The following is a 21,353-nucleotide window of genomic DNA, read 5'->3' on the forward strand; positions in this document are numbered from 1 at the left end:
AGGTGAGCGTGGAGGCCAAGCAATTGGGCCACCTCTACCTATCCATCGATCAGGAAACCTTCGATCCAAGTACCGGCGAGCCGTACGACTGAAGTGTGCAGGAGCGCCATCATGCAAGAAGTGAATGTGTTGACGATTGATCAGTGGAGTGTCTTCTAAAACATGAGGTATGGTGTTTTCCAGGAAGTTTGTGTACGCCTGCCTCGTAAGTCTATTTACAAGTACATGGGGTCCAACTAATCGATCACCAATGATACCGACCCACATGTTGAGGGAGAACCGCATCTGGTGATGAGATGGAACAGTTGCACGTGGGTTTTCATACGCCCATACATGATGATTGTGGAAATTTGTTGTGCCATCTCGTGTGAACTGTGCTTCATCTGTAAATAATACTAAGGCAGGAAAGTTCGGATTTACACCACACTGCTGCAAGAACCACTGACAGAACCTAAGTCGTGCAGGGTAATCTGATCTGCTGGTGACAGGGCCTGTACACGTTGCAAATGATAATGATACAATTGATACTCTTTCAACAGTCTCCAGACAGTCGTATGAGGAACATTGACTTGCAACGCTACCCTTCGTGTGCTGATAGAAGGAGTCATGTTCACAGCCTCCAGAATCTCTTCCTGTACTTTTGGAGTTGTACATCTTTGTCGCCCCCTTCCCAAACCAGGAGAGTTAAATTTTCCATATTCGCACAGACGGTAATGGAGACGTACAAATGTCTTCCGATCTGGACATTGTCGCTATGAGTACCTCTCCTGGTACAAACGACGAGCCAGCGCAGCATTGCTGTCCGCCTTACGGTACATGAAGTGTATCTCTGCCAGATCTTGATTTGAATACATGTCGCACAGTCTAACGCCTACACAACACTGAATGTAACCTTCGCCTCGGAATGAACTGTGAGAGTGCCCTCTTAATGTCTCCTTTGACGGCAACGACCTGCGGAAAGAAAAACGTTCCGGTGAATTTCAATGTTGTGAAGGCCATAACTCGGAAATAAAGCATTTCCTGACACATGTTGTAAGGAACTATTTTGATTGTCTACATGTGGTAAATACATACCTGAAATTATGTCCCGTATTTTGAAACACTCTGTATATGAAAATATAAATTACAATATTTTTAATGTTTCAGTGTGTCTAGAAGTATAGCCGTGTAGCCTACAAAGAAGACGGGCGGCACATGGAATATTCCTAAGCATTTTTCAGCCCAAGCAGGCTTTTTGTGTACCAGCGATTACGTTATTTTCTTACTGACGTAGCTGCCCGAGTAAGCCGGCCCCAAAACCGTAACACTATGCATTCCTCTCCAGCCATGAAATCCGTATACCATACCCCTGGTGGTGATCTGCCGCACCTCACAGGTCTACATGAGGCATATCGCCGTCAGGCAAGGAAAAACTTGGGGAGAGGAGCTCCGGTGTCCCATGCAGATTTATGAGTCGTCTAAAATCCACCACCATTCTCATCAATCAATCTCTGGCAATTCTCAAGAAACACCAACCATTGTGGAAAGTCGATTCTGCTTTACACAAACAGAAGTGATAACCTATTTTTCGAGAGGAAAATGATAATGAAAGAGTGGTTATAGAGAGTTTTGGTGGAATGAAGAGAAAAAACGGGAGAACCTCGAGAAATACCACAAAACTTTGGTTTGTCCGCCAAAAAAAAAAAGAAAAAAGAACTTTGTCATCGTCGGATTTTATTTTGGCCCCACGATCGCGTTAAGCCTTTTCACTGCAAACCGAGTTACCAAGGCGGCTTTCAAGAAACATAAGAACTTTCTGTGTATAAAAATGGTATTATATGTATACACACATACACATCTAAACTTTACATTTGCGAAGCGCAAGATAAACCTACTTGAAAATCGACGACTTCACATTTATAATATATTTTCAACTGAAATAAAATTCTAATACATTGCATACACAGTCAATGAGATACAAGAATAAGACCAGGAAAAACAAAACCATTTCGAGATTTCTTTCTTTGTTGTAGCAGCATGCAAATATTTCACTGTTATATTTCAAACGCTTTGTACTCGTGGAAAACGAGTGTTTTATGCTCAACTACTATTGATAAGAGAAATAAATGAAATATAGATTTCATTGGTAAATAGTAATTAATTAAACAAAGGGGCAATTACATATAATATTCCAGTTATTCATTTATTGGCCTATTGGTTAATGTTACAGTACAACTGAGGGTTTCACAGATGAATAAAAATGCAATGAAACTGCTCAGTGGGGAATTGTGAGAGAGATTTCATTGCTAAGTTGGTGGTATTATTAACTATTTTATGACGTTATAAAGTTTATAGAAGTATCCAGACTAGAAAGAAGTTGTGCACAGATCGCAAACGAATGAAACTCAATTGAAACTTTTTGCAAGCGCTGCTTTACAAATAACAAGAGACATTTACTGTCGATAGTTACTTTCGAGTGAAGTGATAAATTTGTGATGGTAGTACCGCATTCCTTGTCCTTTTAAGTTAAGGAAATGCCTGAACTATGAACCACTGTCCTTCGAGTTTAAGGTTCTGGCGACAAGCTGACAACTTTCCGATTAACCCTCGCAACTTAACAGCTCTAGAATTTCATACTTCTTATCTGTGGTCTTTTTTGAACCAAAGAATATTTGTTGTAAATAATTAGGACCTTCAAAGTTGTTATTACACATAGAGTTACTCATTATGTTTAAACAATTAATTAATGAAGTTAGTTTATTGTAGTTATTTATATTAAAATGGATTTGAGTGAGGTGGGATATGATAATAGAGAATGGATTAATCTTGCTCAGGATAGGGACCAATGGCGGGCTTATGTGAGGGCGGCAATGAACCTCCGGGTTACTTAAAAGCCAGTAAGTAAGTAAGTTAGTTAGTTTATTGACAGACTATACATTCTATATCGGTGTTCTTATTTCTTCTATGAGAGAACACTTTTAATTTCCTTGAAGTAGAATGTAAAACGTAAGTTGTTATTGGATCGATTGTTAATTACTATATTCGGACAATTAATTCATTAATTAATTTCGTCTAATCATCTGCTGCAGTAGAAAAAAAAAACAAACTTGTTTTACAAAATACAAATAATTACTCTTGAACCTACCCATAGCCTTTGGGCCTACTTTTATCGCGACCTCTGTTGGTAATATTCTGTAGCGCTTGTTAAAGTCAAGATTGCATACTGTATATCCCTTTTCGAACCTTACAAAATTATCCATGATGAATGAGATTGTGTGTTGCTTTATCGTCAACTCTGTTTGTAACTGATGTCATCTTTCTCTGCTTGTAACTGAATATTTCTATTACAAAAATTACGTTAAAAGAATGGCATTATCTACATTTCAGTTGAAATAATACAAAAATGGGCTTAATTTTGTCAGTAAATGTAAAAAATAAGATAAAAGTTTAAATGAAAAATTAAATTAGCTACAAAATAAAGACGTGGTGTATAGCTGAGGACATCCACGACCTCAAGCAATAAGTATAAAAAATAAAAAGTATAAGCTTATAATTATTTTGTAATCATATTTTAATTTCAAAGGAAACTAAAATAACAAAGGATAGCATATATAGGTTACTGAAACGTTTCGGAGTATATGGATGTAAATATTAAAATAAAATAGGGTAAACTAGGGCCTGTTGGACAGTCGGGCATATTGGACACTCTGTACTTTAACGTGTTACCTCGCAACTTGTGGGCACCACATTCTGCTAGAAGTCAATGACGGAAGTGGCTACTTCCGTCATTGACTTCTAGCAGAATGTGGTGCCCACAAGTTGCGAGGTAACACGTTAAAGTACAGAGTGTCCAACATGCCCGACTGTCCAACAGACCCTAGTTTACCCTATAGTATGGGGTCAAAAACGACCTCAGGTAAGTTCGAGGGTTAAATAGCACGCATACTCGTAGATTAAACAATGAAAATTATTCGAACTGATATCATTCTTTTATTATATTAAATTATGTGAAATCATCACTCCTAACGGCCCAAATTTTTTAATGTTATTTAAGGACACTGTATCAAATATGCTGTTACTTAGCATCAGTGGAATTGGATACAATGCCATTGTATTCCGCGAAATGAGAAATGAGAATGAGATTTACGCACCACAGTATGAATTAACTTAAAAAAATAGATGTTCGTCCAAGTGGGATTAGGACTTACTTCCGAGTTCACCTTACGAAAAACGTTCAGAGTAATAGTGGTGGTGATGGTGTTGTGGAGTGGTGATGGCTGCAATGGTGATGGTAGTGGTAATGATGCGATGGTGATAGAGATTACGAAAGTGGTGATGATGACGTGGTGATGACGATGGTGGTGTTAGTGATGTCGTGACAGTGGTAGCGATGGTAATAATGATGTGATGATGAATACGACGATGATTAGACCGCGTGAGTCGGGGCCTATATCTCCTAAGTTAAGTATGACTGGATTTTTCCATGGGGAGTATACAGGGTGTTTCAGGAGGAATAGTAAATAGTTTAGAATGCTGTAGTATAGACGAATTCGAATAAAAAATTCCGTATAAAATGTGTTCACCGGTAACCTGCAGTGTCGTATTAAGACCCCGACTCACGCGGTCTAATGATGATGAAGATATAGTAATGGCGATAGTGATGATAATGACGGTGTTGGTGGCGGTAGTAACCATAGTGATAATAATGATGGCAAAATAGTGATAGTAATGATGATTATGATGATAGTAATGATGGTGATAATAAGTAATGATTATGATAATGGAGATTGTGATAGTGATGGTGAATGTAGTGATTATGACTGTAATGATAATGATAATTGGGATGATACTGATGATGGTAATTATGGTGAGAATGATAGTGATAATCATAGGTAAGAAGTTCGTACCAAAACAGTAGATTTCAGTTGAGTAGAGCGAGGAGTATAGATGTCACCCGCGCCTCGCCCTGCTTCCACTCGCTACAGACGATACAAGTATGTTCACATAAATAACACATAGTGACATTTTGTGGAGCTGTGTAGAGTTGTGAATAGTTTGAAGAATATTTTAAATTTATATTAATACTGTATTTTACGTTCTGAACAAAGTGAGATATTCTGTTATTATTGTATTATTTACGTAATGTTATTATCATGCATGATTCCAAAAACGTAAACTCATCTATTATTAAATAATTATGCAAACAGGAGTGTGTAACACGTTTATTTTTTCCCGGATTATTCTTCGTTAAATGTTGACGTCTCTTGTTGCTATGCATTCTGTTGCGATAGTAATGAAGATGGTGATTGCGATGATACTGATGGTGATAATTGCGATCATAGTGATGATAATGATTAATATTACGGAGATAGTGATAGCGATGATGATGGTGGTGGTGATGATGATGTTGATAGTGATCAACGATTACCGAAAAGTAGTGGTGGCGTTACTGTCTGTTTGACTGTGTATGTAGGCACGCCGAGGGGGCAAGAGGTATGGGCCGATGGAAGTACTGTCTCTCCAAAAAGATGAATAAATAAGGACGTCGGTGTGAAAATAAAGAACGTAGCAAGAGAAAAATTCGAAGCTAATTAAACGCGTAACATATGTTTACGGATGAAATAATGATACCGTGCGATACAAGACACGTATTCACATGCAATGGAACAAACTAAAGTCGTAATGTAACTATCACAACGCAAGACTGATTCTATCGATGCTATTTCTCTTCCGCCTGTACTCTTGAATATCACTCAAGCTATCTCGTGACCTTTCTGTCGCCCGCTCTTCCTTATCGCATTGTTTCATTCGCATTTCATCCGTCGGTATTTCCTTCTTGCGATACCTACAGCACTGATCATAGGGCAATGATGTTAGTGATATTAGTGGTTATGATGATGGTAATTCATCATCATTTGATAGTAATGGTCGTACTGCGATAGTGGCGTTAATGGTGGTAGTAGTGACGATATTGTGGCGATGATGATGATTATAATGGTGACAACCATGCAGATTTTAGTTAAGAGTTCTCTCCTTCTAACGGAACCACCGTCATTCTTTGTAATTTTTCATATCTACTTAATAAATTAAATTCTTTGTAAAATAGTAATAATTAGTTTGATTTTGCTATTATTATTATTATTATTATTATTATTATTATTATTATTATTATTATTATTATTATTAAATACATATTTTAAAAATTAAGACTTGACTAAACAATTTGAATGAATAACATAGACCGCTCCTGAATGAAAAATCAGAGTTACAAAGTTAAAATAGAGAGTAGGAAGATCAATTGACTCTGGATGCATCTGTATTGGCTTACACTAAAACCGCGAGTAGTTAATTTCCATTTGCTGCAGAGAAACAGTTTATCACGCGCTAGACGGAGTTCAGAAAAACAGCGAGGAATGAAATCAAGTCGTAAGTAAAGTTTTCCGAGCGCCGCTACCATGTCGGTTAGTAGAAATAAAAGTCAGTTACGTTCATTCTCATTTTATTGGACAACTTTTTCACAGAAAAGTAAATATAGAGTTGCTGTCACCGTTTTGAGTTGCTACAATAACTTGAAAATAGTTCTGGTAGCAGAATTGAGTGTATATTGGTTTATATGCACCGAAATGTGAGGTCACAATATTCACTTCCAATAAGAAGAAAACTTGTAATATGTTGCTTGTAAACGACTGCACTTTTATGTGATATTTATATATTTATGAAATCTTACAAGAAGAAGATAGATACGCGTATCTAATATTGTCTTAAGGTATTGTTAAACCTCTGAAATGACCACTGAAGTAAAAATCTGAATTTTTGCTTTTATTTTTCTTTCCTTTCTTTCCCTTTACACGCACACAGACACACACACACACACACACACACACACACCAAATTATGAAGTGGAGGATCATTCTACATCTGTATCGTAGCCTATTCGTTATTCGAATCGTTGAATTCTGTTTTGTTTTTTCCGTTTAATATACATTTATTTTCGTTCCTTTGTATAATATCTTAATTTCGTTTGTTTTTTATTAAATTGCTCCACGTATTGATTGAAATATTTATTCACTTAACTTCTTAAACTTCTCTACCTGCCAAAGCATAAATTAATTCATACACAGTTAAATGCATGACATCTTTAAAGGTGTTTATCTTTTATTGTTAGTTTGCATATCGTTGAATATTTGTTTTGTTGAACTCTAACATGTGCTACAGTTGAAGCTAGTGAATTAATTATTATTTATTCATATCTAAGAGATGTCAAAACAATTAAAAGTTTGCATGTCTTTGAAATAATCTTCAACTGCTCTAATATGCATGTTTGCTCATGATTGGAGTTCAGAAATTTCTCGTGTTTGTCAGTACTCTAGATCATACATGCCCCAGATAGGTCGGCCTTATAGGCTTTGACGTTAACAACTTTTATCAGGTTTACTAAGCTGCCATCTAGTTGTTACATAAGGAGTCACGTCATAATTCCCATTTCAATTGCATTAGCGACTGTACTGCCATCTCGTGTTCGTTTACGGCGGACGGGTGGCGATCCTGGCGGTTGTTCTCTTCAAAGTGCAAACGATTTTAACATAGCGATGACCTATCTGTTACATATGTGATCTGGGTCAGTACTTTGAAAGCGTCAAAAGTAAATTAGTAATTTCAATATTTCCTGTTCTTACAGTTTTCATTTATTTAAATATTTGTTTCTTTCATTTATTTATTTACTTGCCTATAGACCTACACTTATAGGCTATATTCAATTAATTATTTTCGTACTTATTTAATTTCTTACTTTATTATTTATTTACTTATTCATTTACTTAATTACTTACTGAGTTACTTATTTACCAGCTTATTAATTTACTCATTTACTTATCTACTTATTTATTTATTCATTCATTCGTTCGGTAGAATTAAGGGTTTCAGGCCTTTCCTTCTCCTGAACCAGAACTAACAACTGCAAACAATATAAAATATACTTTCGTCGTTGATTTTATGAAACCTTCTATGTGGCAGTACACAACATAATTTTTCAGGAAGAAGAAAAAATTAATTAATAATCAATGGGCCAATATAACAATATGAAATAATTCGATAGAAATCGTTGGTGAATATGTTGAACATAATGATAAAATCGAGGATCAGTGTAGGCCTAATCGTATTTCATTAATTTTTTCTTCCTCCAGAAAAATTATTTTCTATACTATGATGTTTGATAAAAACGACGACGATATAATAAACTAAAATAGATGAAATAAATGGTTATATGGTTTCAGTCAGCAACTTTTCAAAGTGTATAAGTACAGAATAAATTTTGTGTCACATCATATTAAAATATGTTTCACGAATCATATTCAGGTGATAGACACAATAAAAGCAACAAAATTGAACACAGGCGATATACATTAGGTGAACACTTGTATGCCTTACAAAATTAAACCTGTATACTCATTGTAAGAGAAGATAAGTCTGGCTCTAAGTCACAACAGCATGCAATATACAACAATTAATAGTGAGTTAAAATAATCTTGTAATGTAAAATATTTATTTTTAAATTTAAATTATTTAAAAGTTAAAAAACGACGGAATATTTTAAACTTAATTATATTACATACATACATACATACATACATACATACATACATGCATACATACATACATACATACATACATACATACATACATACATACATACATACATACATACATACATACATACATACAATCTGAAACGAATATCAATTCTCAAAGATATATACACTTTCCGGTCAATATAAACATGTTTCCAATGCTGCTATGTCAGACATCACGGAAATTTAATTTGAATCGGCTATAATTACCGGAAGTATTTTTCGCACGAACAAACTATATTTGTAAGCAGTTGTTTCAGAACTGGAACTTGTAATTTTGGCGAATCGAGGGAACAGCTTAAGGGGAGTCTGTACTTCCATATCTTACAATGTTAAATTCTTCAATTTTGTGTACACTTTTCTCAGAAGTTGTAAAAGATACAAATGTATAAATAGGGTATATGTAACATAGCTTTATGTATACAGCCGGCTAAATACATTTAAAATTCCACTGAGCTGTTGACAAAAAAATCATTGATAATATTCTTTGCATTAAGAATCACTACAAATTATTATTATTATTATTATTATTATTATTATTATTATTATTATTATTATTATTATTATTATTATTATTTCTTATTTTTGCTGAAGATGAAAATAATCTTAATTCTTTTTTAGCCTATTGTGTAAAATGCCATCATATTCATTTTGTGTATTAATTTCAGCATTCTGGGTACAATATTTTCTGAGAAAAGTGCACAAATGTCACAAAAAATAAGAGAAAATGCAGAAAAAAGATGCCGACGTTTCCATATACCACAATATTAAATTCCTCAATTTTTGGTCCAATCTTCTCAAAAGTTATAAAAGATACAGATATGTAGGAAAAATATGGCATATGTAACATATTTTTATGTACGAGTATTACAACCGACTAAATAAATTTAAAATTCCACTGACAAGCAAACATTCTGATGGGGACAAATAAAAAAGTTATTTTTTTTCCACCATGTTAATAATGTCAAAAGAAGTGCTTGCACAAATTTAGGCCACTATATCGCAATTACGAGGGCCGTAAAAAATAAGTTTTCCAAGGGCAGTTAATGGAAAGAAAATAAAATTTCATTGGAAAAATTTATTGGAACAGACATAGTAATTGTTTGAGGCATTGTTTTATATATTCCCCACCGAAACTGAGACATTTGTCATATCATGGAATCGACAGAGAGGTGCAGACGGCCGTCAAACGCTGGTTTCGATCCCACAAGGCTGACTTCTACGACAGAAGAATACAAAAATTGATTCCATGGTATGACAAATGTCTCAATTCCAGTGGGGATTATGTTGAAAAATAGCGCAACAGTTGCTGTATCTGTTCCAATAAACCTTTCCATGCAATTGTGCTCTTTTTCTGTAAACGGCCTCAGGGAAAGTCACTTTCTGGACGGTCTCGTATTTGTGGTCGAGTGGCCAAAATTTGTATAAGTACTTCTTTTGACTTTATTAACATGATGGAAGAAAAAAAAATTAACTTTTTCATCTGTCCCCATGAGAATTTTTGCTTGTGAGCGGTTCGCAAAAATAATTGTTATTGATAACATTTTTTAAATTAAGAATTACTACAAATTATTGTTATTTTTCCTGAAGATAGGACTAAAAAAAGAAATAAAATCGTATTATTATTTTGCACATATTAAACTACAGAAAAACGACAAAAACCAAAATGTTATTTTTTGTCAAAAATTCGGTGTACAGACGAGTAGGGGAGCGGACAGAACCCGTAAATGGTTTTCAGCCATCGGAGAAATTTCATTTGAATCGAGTATAAATACCGGAAGCATTCTTCGCACGAACACGCTGTATTTGTAAGCATTTGTTTCAGAACTGGAGCTTGTAACTTTGGCGAATCGAGGGAACAGCGCAAAGGAATAAAACGCGAGGACAGGAAACTAACAGAATATGATTACTTGTAGCTGCATCTGTAGCTCGGATGTGCTGGCGAGTGCAGGTCGCCAGCTGTGTCGGATATGACTCTCTGGCCTACTTGTTGTACAGTTCGACACGGCTGTTATAAACGCTTCATTGAATAACCGCAACAAATATGCAATGGACGCTCAAAATCCCCCTACAGTGCATAGAGGGAACTTGTTTTTGTTGTTGCAGTGGGGGTCAATTCTGGTTTTCATGGACATTGAAACTCTAATTTCATGGCATGTTAGACGCAGAAAATGAAAACTGGAAATAATGTCATTCTTTTATAAATAACACGAGGAAATAATTAAAATGTCTGCATTATTGATGTGAAATTGGCGACAATGCAAATCATTCACCTAAACGTGCCCTTATTGTATGTGTTCATTAATTTCAGTGCGTTACGTTACTTCTCCGATAATGCAGAAGTAACAAGTAGTCACTGCGTATAGATTACCATCGGAAGCGCTCGTTCGCAATTATTGGCATTTTAGTGATTCCCTCGAAAATTAGGGCCTGTTCACATACGTTTATTTATAGAAAAGTATCATTGTTTGTTGCCTTCAGAACTTGTATTTTATGGCTTTCCTTAGAATGGGCTTAGAAAAATTGAATAATCTACACGCCTACTAATACTGTTATGGAGAAAGAATAATTTCAGAGCGTTAGTGAAAAGAATGCATATAGCCTATGTATGAATTGTATACTGAATGCATATATGCATATCTACTTATTCATTTACAATTTAGGCCTAAATGCATGTATTCACGCACAAATAGACAAGAACCTAAGAATATAAGGCAAGTACGCAGCAACAGACTAGCTCATAAGGTAGCCGTATTACATACGAGGCACGTCCATAAAGTAACTTTCCCACTCGTCCTACAGCTAGCAAACCATATATTGCGCGAAGCGACTGCGTGTATGTGATAGAGTAATGTCCTGGCATGGCGGCGCTAGCGGAACTTCCCGGGTACTCTCAGTACCTTCGTTGCATTGGTTGAAGATGGACGTTTCTATTCCAGCTCTCGCCGAGTATGAAGTGCGGTCAGTGATGAAGTTTTTGAATACACAGGGTATAGTGCCGATTGAAATTGATCGTCAGCTGTGCCAGGTCTATGGGCCTAACGTCATGAGCAAGCAAATGGCGCTTTAATCCACAAGGTCATCTGTGATGATGGTTGGCCTCCCACTGCGCTCCTCGTCATGCACATTTTGGCGTCCTGCTGAAAGTTGTCTACAGCGGCAACGCACCATCTGCTTGCCCATAGACCTGGCACAGGTGACGATCAATTTCAATCGGCGCTATGCCCTGTGCATTTCAAAAACTTTATCACTGACCGCACTTCACACTCGGAGGGACCTGGAATAGGAACGTCCATCTTCAACCAATGCAACGAAGCTACTGAGAGCACTCGGGAAGTTCCGCTAGCGCATGCGCCATGCTAGGACATTACTCTATCACGTACACTCAGTCGCTTCACGTAACATATGTTTTGCTAGCTGTGGGACTAGCGGGAAAATTACTTTATGGACGCATCTCGTAGATGGGTTTCTTTTCCCGTGATTTTCCCGATAATCCATTGGAAGCGGCAGCGTACGAGTATAATAGTAACGCATTTCCAAGTTTTCACCATTGCAGCATGTAGCCTCTAGCTAGCTGAAAGTCTGTTACTACATTAGATGGAGTGAAACCCATGTTGAACGCTGCACATTTATTTATAATTACCTGCAATAGCTTTTCATACGTTTGAACAATTTTGTTAGGTAAAGTACAAAAAAATTAAAGGGGCATATTGATCGTTCTTTACTCCGTGAATTGTAAACATTTGATATGAAAACTGAAGACAATAAGAAAAGTTCCGTCCACGTATATTGTAATAAGTCCACATAAATAGGCCAGGTTGGAAACACAGGTAAACATAATTATTCCACTGTCTTTGTAATTGAAAAGAACGAAATCTTCGCCTCGGTTAGTAATAAAGTTTAAATGACTTAGTCTGTTATGAACTTCGGGTTGCGATTTGGGTAGAACAGGCTGAAGTTTTCTGGTGATCTGTATAAGTTATCTTTTACTCGAGATATGTCACGCACTTTCAGGTTTTCTGTGACAAGATTTGACAAATAGCATGAAATATTTTTGATGGCTTACTATTGACATCCGATGGCTTTTCTTTTCGTAGCTGCATTAATTATTTGGCGATTTAATATGCTAATGTCCACCACATGTTATGCTCACCGCGTTCTCTAATAATTTTCATATTTTTCAGCAAGGTATAAATTTTCGCATTGCATTTTCTGACACAACACCTCACATTAGTTCATAGTTTTCCAACTCTTTGGCTTTATAAAATTTACAGTCCTCATATACCAGCACTCAACATCCCCGTTCACTTTCAGATGTAAACAAACGGTCCATTTCGAACAAAATTAAAACAGTTTGGTAAATTAAAACTATTTATAGTGTCGCCAAAGCAGGTTGGTGTGCAGTTTCCATATGACAGTAATACAGGTAGAAAATGTTGGTGTGCAGTTCCTATATGAGCGAAATCCAGGTAGCAAATTTTGGTGTGCAGTTTCCGACGCCCGTTATAATACATACCCTCTATTGACTAACTACTTCTCCTACCATGAAGTCTTCCCTATCTTTCCAATGATCGTCTCAACACTTCTTTTGTCTGTTTGTATTGAAGTACTTCTTCCCTTCCTATCGTTTAAAACTTCTCTGAATTGTACACTATCCTTTACAAACACTACCTATAATCGTAACATTTCACTTCCATCTCCAATTAACAATCACTTTCAATTCCTCCTATCATCTCCCTTATCATCTATTATTCTCACTCGTCACTAAATCACTGATTCATTTATACACTTCTTTCTCAGACTACTTTTCGTTAGTCAATATTATTGTTTGTATACAATTATACATAATATCATCTATTGCCTATCTATCCTCCTACCTTGAAATATTTCACGTTTTTCCAATGGTAGCCTCAACACTTTTTGTGTCTACTTACATTGAAGTACTGCTTCCCCTCCTATCATTTAAAATTTCCCTGATTGTATACTACCCTTTGCGAGCACTTACTATATTAGTAACCTTTCACTTCCATATCCTATTTACAACACTTCTTTTTTTTTCCTTGCCACCTCCCTTATCATCGTTACTTCTCTAGATACCACTTCACTTATTCATTTATTCACTTTTTGTTAGTCACTATTATTGATTGTACACTTTATGTTTCTGTCTTTTGCCACTCTTTTATTACTTTGTCCCCTTAACCCTTCAGTACCCGTGCCATAATTTGTGACACCAGTACTCGCGTGGATTATATTTGTAATTCATCTCTTTTCTTTTAATAATACATTCTCTTGCACGTATGATTATGTAATTTAACAACATATATACAATAGTAACATTCTTCTAATGATTCTATTAAACTGCGATATAAAAGTGCAACTCTACAAGACATTTAACATTTAAATCAAGTATATGGGTTCAAGTATATGTCTGTTTCATATCAGAAGAAGTCATTGTTCTGTATTATGAAATATGCCCACGTAATCATTCATATTACAAAATAAAATAACTGCAACAATAGAAAATACGTGTAAAAATGTCTTATGAACGGCTTGTAAGAAAAAATCAAATTACAAATAAGAAAATCACGAGCACGAGCGCTGCTCATTCGGTCTCAAATTTTGTTAATACTACTGTATCTTTTTTATATTGCTTGTATTATTTTATTTCTATTTCTCTTGTTTGTTTTGTAATTATATTCTTTATTCTGTATATTTAAATATTCTCACCGGTTAAAAACACTAACGTTAGTACTCGCGCGGATTACATTTGTAATCCACTCTAAAGAAGTCGCAATTACGTGCAAACATTTCAGATGTGAGAGATAAACTATAACAGGAAGGTACTGAAAATTTTACGCTCTCAGCATTGATAGCAGAGATGTGATTACGTAATAAACAATAGTGGATTACAAATGTATGCCGCGCGAGTACTGGAGGGTTAAGCTCCAACTTCATAGGCTGTAGTTTTACGGTTCCTTATTTTCTACTTTCTTCCCTCACAAGTAGTTCGTCCACCCAATTCTTCTTTATTTCCCCTCACTGTCGACTCCTTGTAAACATACAAGTAAAACTTATTCAGAAATTCTCAATATTACTTTTCTTAATCTCTCCTCTTATCGCTTGTACGGGTAGTTAGTAATGGGTAATACGGACTCATCGTTATAAATAGGCAATGCAAAATGTAAAAATTTTACAAGCAATATGGACCATGTCGAGGAATTGTCGGATCCGCGTAGTTATGCTGTTCGTCACTTCTAGTTAGCGGATACAAGGACCAAGTTTTGTGTCAGTAGATTAAGGCTTCAGTCTCTGTGAAACTAACAAGATGGTTCTTGTCTTGGAAAGAAAACACTTCAAAGAAAAGTTGACAAGACTCTGCTGCCATTAATGCTACATTTAACAGTCACTTGCCTTGCTGATCGATCACCTTCTCCTCCGTTTACAAGGATAAAATAAGCGATTTCATTACATTTCGCAGACTTCCAAATGTGCAAGTATTGAAATAAATACACTGAAATAAAGTGTTTACATTTGAAATATTAAATCCATAAGTAGATACAGGTTACAGGTCTTTCGATGCTGCTCAAGTGGAAGAGTTTTCGAATAGTTAACTAGTAGATCATTATTTGAGTTCCATTGTTGACAAACAATTTGGAAGTTCGCATAGCTTACATGGGAACAAGAAAAACGAGGTTATTCGAAAATAACCGGTTATCGGTTAAACTGTTGTTTTAAAATTAATTTAACTTGAAGAAAGGCAACCGCTTATTTTCCGGTTATTTTTTTTTTCTAATTTTTAAAGTCAGTAAATTATCAGAAAAATAAAATGTGAGGTTATTTATAACATAAATAAACACAATTTACAATTTACTATAAATCAACCAGAATATAGCTAAAAGTTAGATGCTGGAGATCATCAATGACGTTCCTAAACAAAATACAAAACATAATAAGAGGTAATGAAATTGCATTTATTTATGCTAATGACCACTCACTCACAATAGGGTTACATGCTTCTGCCGTGATGTTCATTTTCGTTGTGATCTTGACAGAGAATAGTAACGTGCATGCATAAGTTACGGAACTTGAACATATGCAAATATCTTGAAATGATTTTATATTTCAAGAAATTCTATCAATAGCACATGACGTTATTGGTACATGATGTAGTACAACATATTCTTATTGTTTCATTAGGATATTGCATGTCTTAGATTATAAATCTATTTTAAAGTTTTCACTCATATGATTTATCATTTTTGCAAAATTATTATTTGCTAATACATTCTCACACAGACATTAAGTACGAATATGAAATATTTTATCAATTTTAACTATATATATATATATATATATATATATATATATATATATTTATACATATGTAACATGAGTTATAAGTAATTTACATTCATATTTTATATATATATATATTTTTATAATTCACTTTTCGGCAATTCGGCGAAACAACACAAATTAGTCAAATTGAACATTTCTCACACCAATATCAGATTTTATTACATAAAACTCATGATTAATTATTTAAATCTTTGTTATGCTTATTACTGTGAACATCTTATTGGACTTACGTTTAGATTTAGTTGTTAACATTTTGAATCTCTGATGATGCCATATAGGCGAAAACTTTTATAAAATTTCTTCTGTAATATGTATTAGCAAATAATAATTTTGCAAAAATGATAATTCATATGGCTGAAAACTTTAAAATAAATTTATAATCTTTAACTGATTTATCTGAAAAACCAAAATGAATTGTAAGATATTGGATGTCGCTCATCACTGAAACCCCAATAATTTTCTATATACTTTTCTAGAAATTATCTAAAATGTAGATTATTTAATTTATTAATTGGGATGTTGGCACTGAACAGCATGGTAGGCTATACAAATCCATGCTAAACGTACAGTTAATATCTTCATAATTTTCAGATTTTGGATTAAGTTCAACACAATTTCTGTGCCTTTGGTATTGCAGTGCCTTTCAATTCACTGTTTTTGTCACTTTTACGTTTATTTTACACAATTTTTATGAAATGTTATCTATATTGACAGTGAAAATATTAGTTCAAATATCCTCAACTTTGCCCTGCAATATTACACGTTTGAGCATCATACCTAAGGAATTTTACCTCTGCAATGAACCTTCAATCAACCACGAAGATGTAGTTATTTAAATAATACGACTAGTAAGAGCTGTGATCGATAAGACTACTCACTATAATTGATTCCCGGTTTTGACTTTCTAGAGGAAGAGGATGCGTAACTGTTTTGTGTATGAACATACCTGTACCTGCGCTGTGATGTCGCGGTACTTCGAATCAGGCAACTTGATTCCAGTTTATGGGTAGCTGGAATAAGGAGAATAATAATAATAATAATAATAATAATAATAATAATAATAGTAATAATAATAATAATAATAGTAATAATAATAATAATAATAATAACAACAACATACGTAGGCCTATATTTACAAATTATACTACCCAACCACCATTCCCTTTGTGGAACGGCAGAGTTTCGTACTAATAAAAAAACCGCTGTTCATGTTCCACGTCGAAAATTATCACCTAGCATACTCACTGTTGTTACAGAAGTCTATTCAGGTCGTGTGCCTTCCTTCTTGCAAGACTTATTCTTTATTCATTTTTGTTAATGAAGTCAATTTAAGTCGTGTGCCTATCAGGATAACATACGCAGATTCATTCCTTAGACATAAGCACATAATGTATTATTATTATTATTATTATTATTATTATTATTATTATTATTATTATTATTATTATTATTATTAACGGCTAAATTAGTAATCACTATAATCAGGTAGGAATAAAACATTTTATCGGTGTTGTCATAACGATCGTTTACATAATTTATCTCGCTGGACATATCACATTTCTGTGCTAGAAGAGTTTGCGCTGGCTTGTTGGTAATATAATATAATATAATATAATATAATATAATATAATATAATATAATATAATATAATATAATATAACATAATATAATATAATATCTATACTAATAATAAATCTATAGCCGAAATTTTTCTGGTAATTATCGATTTTCCAAAAGTAATTGGTCCTAACATATATAATTAACCACCCTGAAACCGAAAATCGCTTTTTTTTTTTTATTTTTGTTTTTATGTCTGTCTGTATGTCTGTCTGTCTGTATGTTTGTTACCTTTTCACGCGATAATGGCTGAACGGATTTCGATGAAAATTGGAATATAAATTAAGTTCGTTATAATTTAGATTTTTACGCTATATGGCATTCAAAATACGTTATTTAAAAGGGGGGTTATAAGGGGGCCTGAATTAAATAAATCGAAATATCTCGCTTATTATTGATTTTTGTGAAAAATGTTAACTAACAAACGTTTCTTGAAAAATAATTTGCGATAAGTTTTATTCCCTGAAAAATTTTGATAGGACTGATATTTAATGAGATAAATGAGTTTTAAAATTAAAATAACTGCCATAAGGCCGTGTAATGAAATAAAAAACAAATGACTTCGTATATAAGGGGCCTTGGACAGCAACAATCGAAAGCTATCAAACATAGCCTACAGAGAATGTTTCTGTGTTTGTATGAAGTAATATCGGAAGCTAAATTAACCGATTTGTATAATTAATTATTATTTCACCATTGGAAAGTGTAGTTTCTCTAGATGGACATAATGCTATAATGTTATTACAGTAACTTCTGATATAATATAATATAATATAATATAATATAATATAATATAATATAATATAATATAATATAATATAATATAATATAATATAATATAATATAATATAATATAATATAATATAATATAATATAATATAATATAATACAATACAATATAATATAATATAATACAATATAATATAATATAATATAATATAATATAATATAATATAATATAATATGTAATATTATATAATATAATTTCAGTTATTTGAAAGGTTCAGAACCATAGTGGGCCAAACGCCATTTACTGAATACGTAGAAAAGAAGGGTTAAAATTAAGTTATTACCATAATTCAATGGAAACATATAGCAAGTAAAATAAAGTATAGACATTAAATCTAAATAATGTCAATGTTCATTAAACTATGGTTGCATGTAATAACAATTAAGTAAGATGTTAAAGGAATTGTCATTGCACCAAATGAGTGCTCTCTGGACCGAAATGATCGCATTTTAATTATTTAAACACAATTTAAATTAAGTAACATATTAAATGATTTATCCTTCTATCAAACACGAATGTTCCCTCGATCAAATGTCCTATTTTAATTATTTCTAACGGGTGCAGCGGAGCGCACGGATACGGCTAGTAATATAATATAATATAATATAATATAATATAATATAATATAATATAATATAATATAATATAATATAATATAATATAATATAATATAATATAAAATAATATAATATAATATAATATAATATAATATAATATAATATAATATCTAGGTGTGCTTACAAATTCCTATTCAACCGTTCATTCCCTTTGTGGAACGGCAGTGTTTCATACTAATAAAAAAACCGCCGTTCATGTTCCACATCGAAAATGATCACCTAGTATACTCTTTATTCACTGTTGTTACAGAAGTTTATTAGGTCGTGTGCCTATCAGGATGCCGTAAGCAGATTCAATTTAGTGTAGAGTGATGTAATATAATAAAATATAATATATAATATTATAGTACTTTGATAGGCCCATGTGTATCGAAATTCAACAAGTGTAGCATTAGGATCAAGTCTCTGGAATTCCACTAATAATATCAGCAACGCCAATTACTGCACAATTACTAGTAACGCACATCAAAAGGATAGGTTTCCAATCTACACAATCGCACAAATACAAAGGAAATACTATTGGAAACCAGTAGAATAGCGAGAATTATCCTCAAACGAGATCGATAGAAGATGGACCTGAATCTTTATTAATTCTTAAATTAATTACTTTTCATAGTTCGTTTTGTTTACTTGTTATCAAACTGTAACCACATTAAATCCGCTCATGTAATTTTGAATTGCACGTTAACACTAGTAACTTGAATATTATAAGCTCATTATCATAGAAAATGTTATGTTACATTTAACGACGCTCGCAACTGCAGAGGTTATATCGAACGTCGCCGGATGTGCCGGAATTTTGTCCCGCAGGAGTTCTTTTACATGCTAGTAAATCTATTGACATGATCCTGTCGCATTTAAGTACACTTAAATGCCATCGACCTGGCCCGGGATCGAACCCGCAACCTTGGGCATAGAAGACCAACACTATACCAACTCGTCAACCAGGTCGACATTATCATAGAGAACTCCTTTGAACAAAAGAGAGTTTATAATTATAATAATTGTATTTTCTTCTCTGTTCAGCCATCCTGCCGAATCTAATGATTAGACCTACCATAATTAATAATATATTCGTTACTATATTCGGTGTCTATATTTGTCCGCTAGAGGTTTTTAATTTAATTTTCTTTCCAAGGGATGTAGAAACGGGGATAATATTGTGTCCAGATAAATGAATGTAACCAAAATGCGTTCCTGAATGATAGACAGGTAGGGAAAATTTTATAGGTGATTTTATATTCCTATTAAAATTAAACTATGCTGTTGAGTTTCTTAGCATATTTATTTTACCATAGGAGTATTAATTCCACATTACGTGTCCATCTCTATTCGAATTCTTCAAACTGTTAGACTCACAGTGTTCAGGAACGTTTTAATTTTAAGAGTTTCCAATATGAATATTTAACCACGTAAGTCGTCTAACCTCTGTCACCGGATAAAGAATTATTTCACCTCATACTTCATGTATGACAGAGATAAATTTCTTCATATTACAATTATATTTAACAAATGACAAAAAGTCTCAATGAAGCAGGTCTGGAAATGTTACCAGCCAGCCAACTAAAGCCTACTTGTAGTATTTGCTCAAAATACTTTTATATAAAGTTAAAGAAGTAAGATTGTATTAATTATTATAAGTCTTATTCTATATTGCGATACAAGTGTGGTAAATGCCTTATAACAGAATCGAGGAAACAGTTTAAAAAGACGACCCGAAGCTGAGTTTTTTCAGTTTCCGAGATTCTTTAAGTACATAACGCTCTTATGTATGAAATAATAATAATAATAATAATAATAATAATAGGTAACAATAATAATAATAATAGGTAACAATAATAATAATAATAATAGGTAATCATAATAATAATAATAATAATAATAATAATAATGACATTCCTCCGATTTAAGCACATTTCGCTTCGCATGGCTCGATTTTGTTGGCATTTCGGTTGCAGGATCCTTGCTTACGTACATTTATTCATTCTGCGCTCTTTGCATACGAAGGTTTTCAAAATCCGAGAGGTGGTGTGGACATTCTGTCTATCTATCGCTGTTTCGCCTTATCCAAAAATGTGTTTTGCCGCCATTTGTGATGAATGTATGGAGAAGATATGGTAATTGTATGAAGTTTCGTACAACGAAATAATATTATTAACGCAGTTATGAAGCCGCGTGCATGTAAAATCCAAAATTCCAGAAATTTATATCGTTTTATGAATTAAGACATCTTCAAATTCACATAGGCCATAGTCAACTCCTCTCTCTCATTGATTCATACAAATATAAAGAACAAATTTCTTTTTCCTCCCAACTCTCCTTATACTTCAGTTTACCTTCAATTCGGTTTCTTGGAAGATCAAA

At 33.6% G+C, this 21,353-nt stretch overlaps 1 protein-coding gene across 3 annotated transcripts in view; it reads right to left on the reverse strand.

The window, feature by feature from the left end:
* The window catches only part of LOC138693010 (lachesin-like), a 1,307,565-nt gene that overhangs the window by 1,132,841 nt on the left and 153,371 nt on the right, over window positions 1-21,353 (reverse strand). The window contains exon 2 of one of the 3 annotated variants that reach the window (XM_069816521.1): window positions 16,912-16,975. The exons of the other annotated variants lie outside the window; for them this stretch is intronic. The gene's annotated coding sequence lies outside the window, so the exon portion shown is untranslated. The remainder of the gene's footprint in view (window positions 1-16,911; window positions 16,976-21,353) is intronic. 3 annotated transcript variants of the gene reach the window in all.

The sequence above is a fragment of the Periplaneta americana genome, chromosome 17, assembly GCF_040183065.1.
Source record: "Periplaneta americana isolate PAMFEO1 chromosome 17, P.americana_PAMFEO1_priV1, whole genome shotgun sequence".
Classification (NCBI taxonomy): domain Eukaryota; kingdom Metazoa; phylum Arthropoda; class Insecta; order Blattodea; family Blattidae; genus Periplaneta; species Periplaneta americana.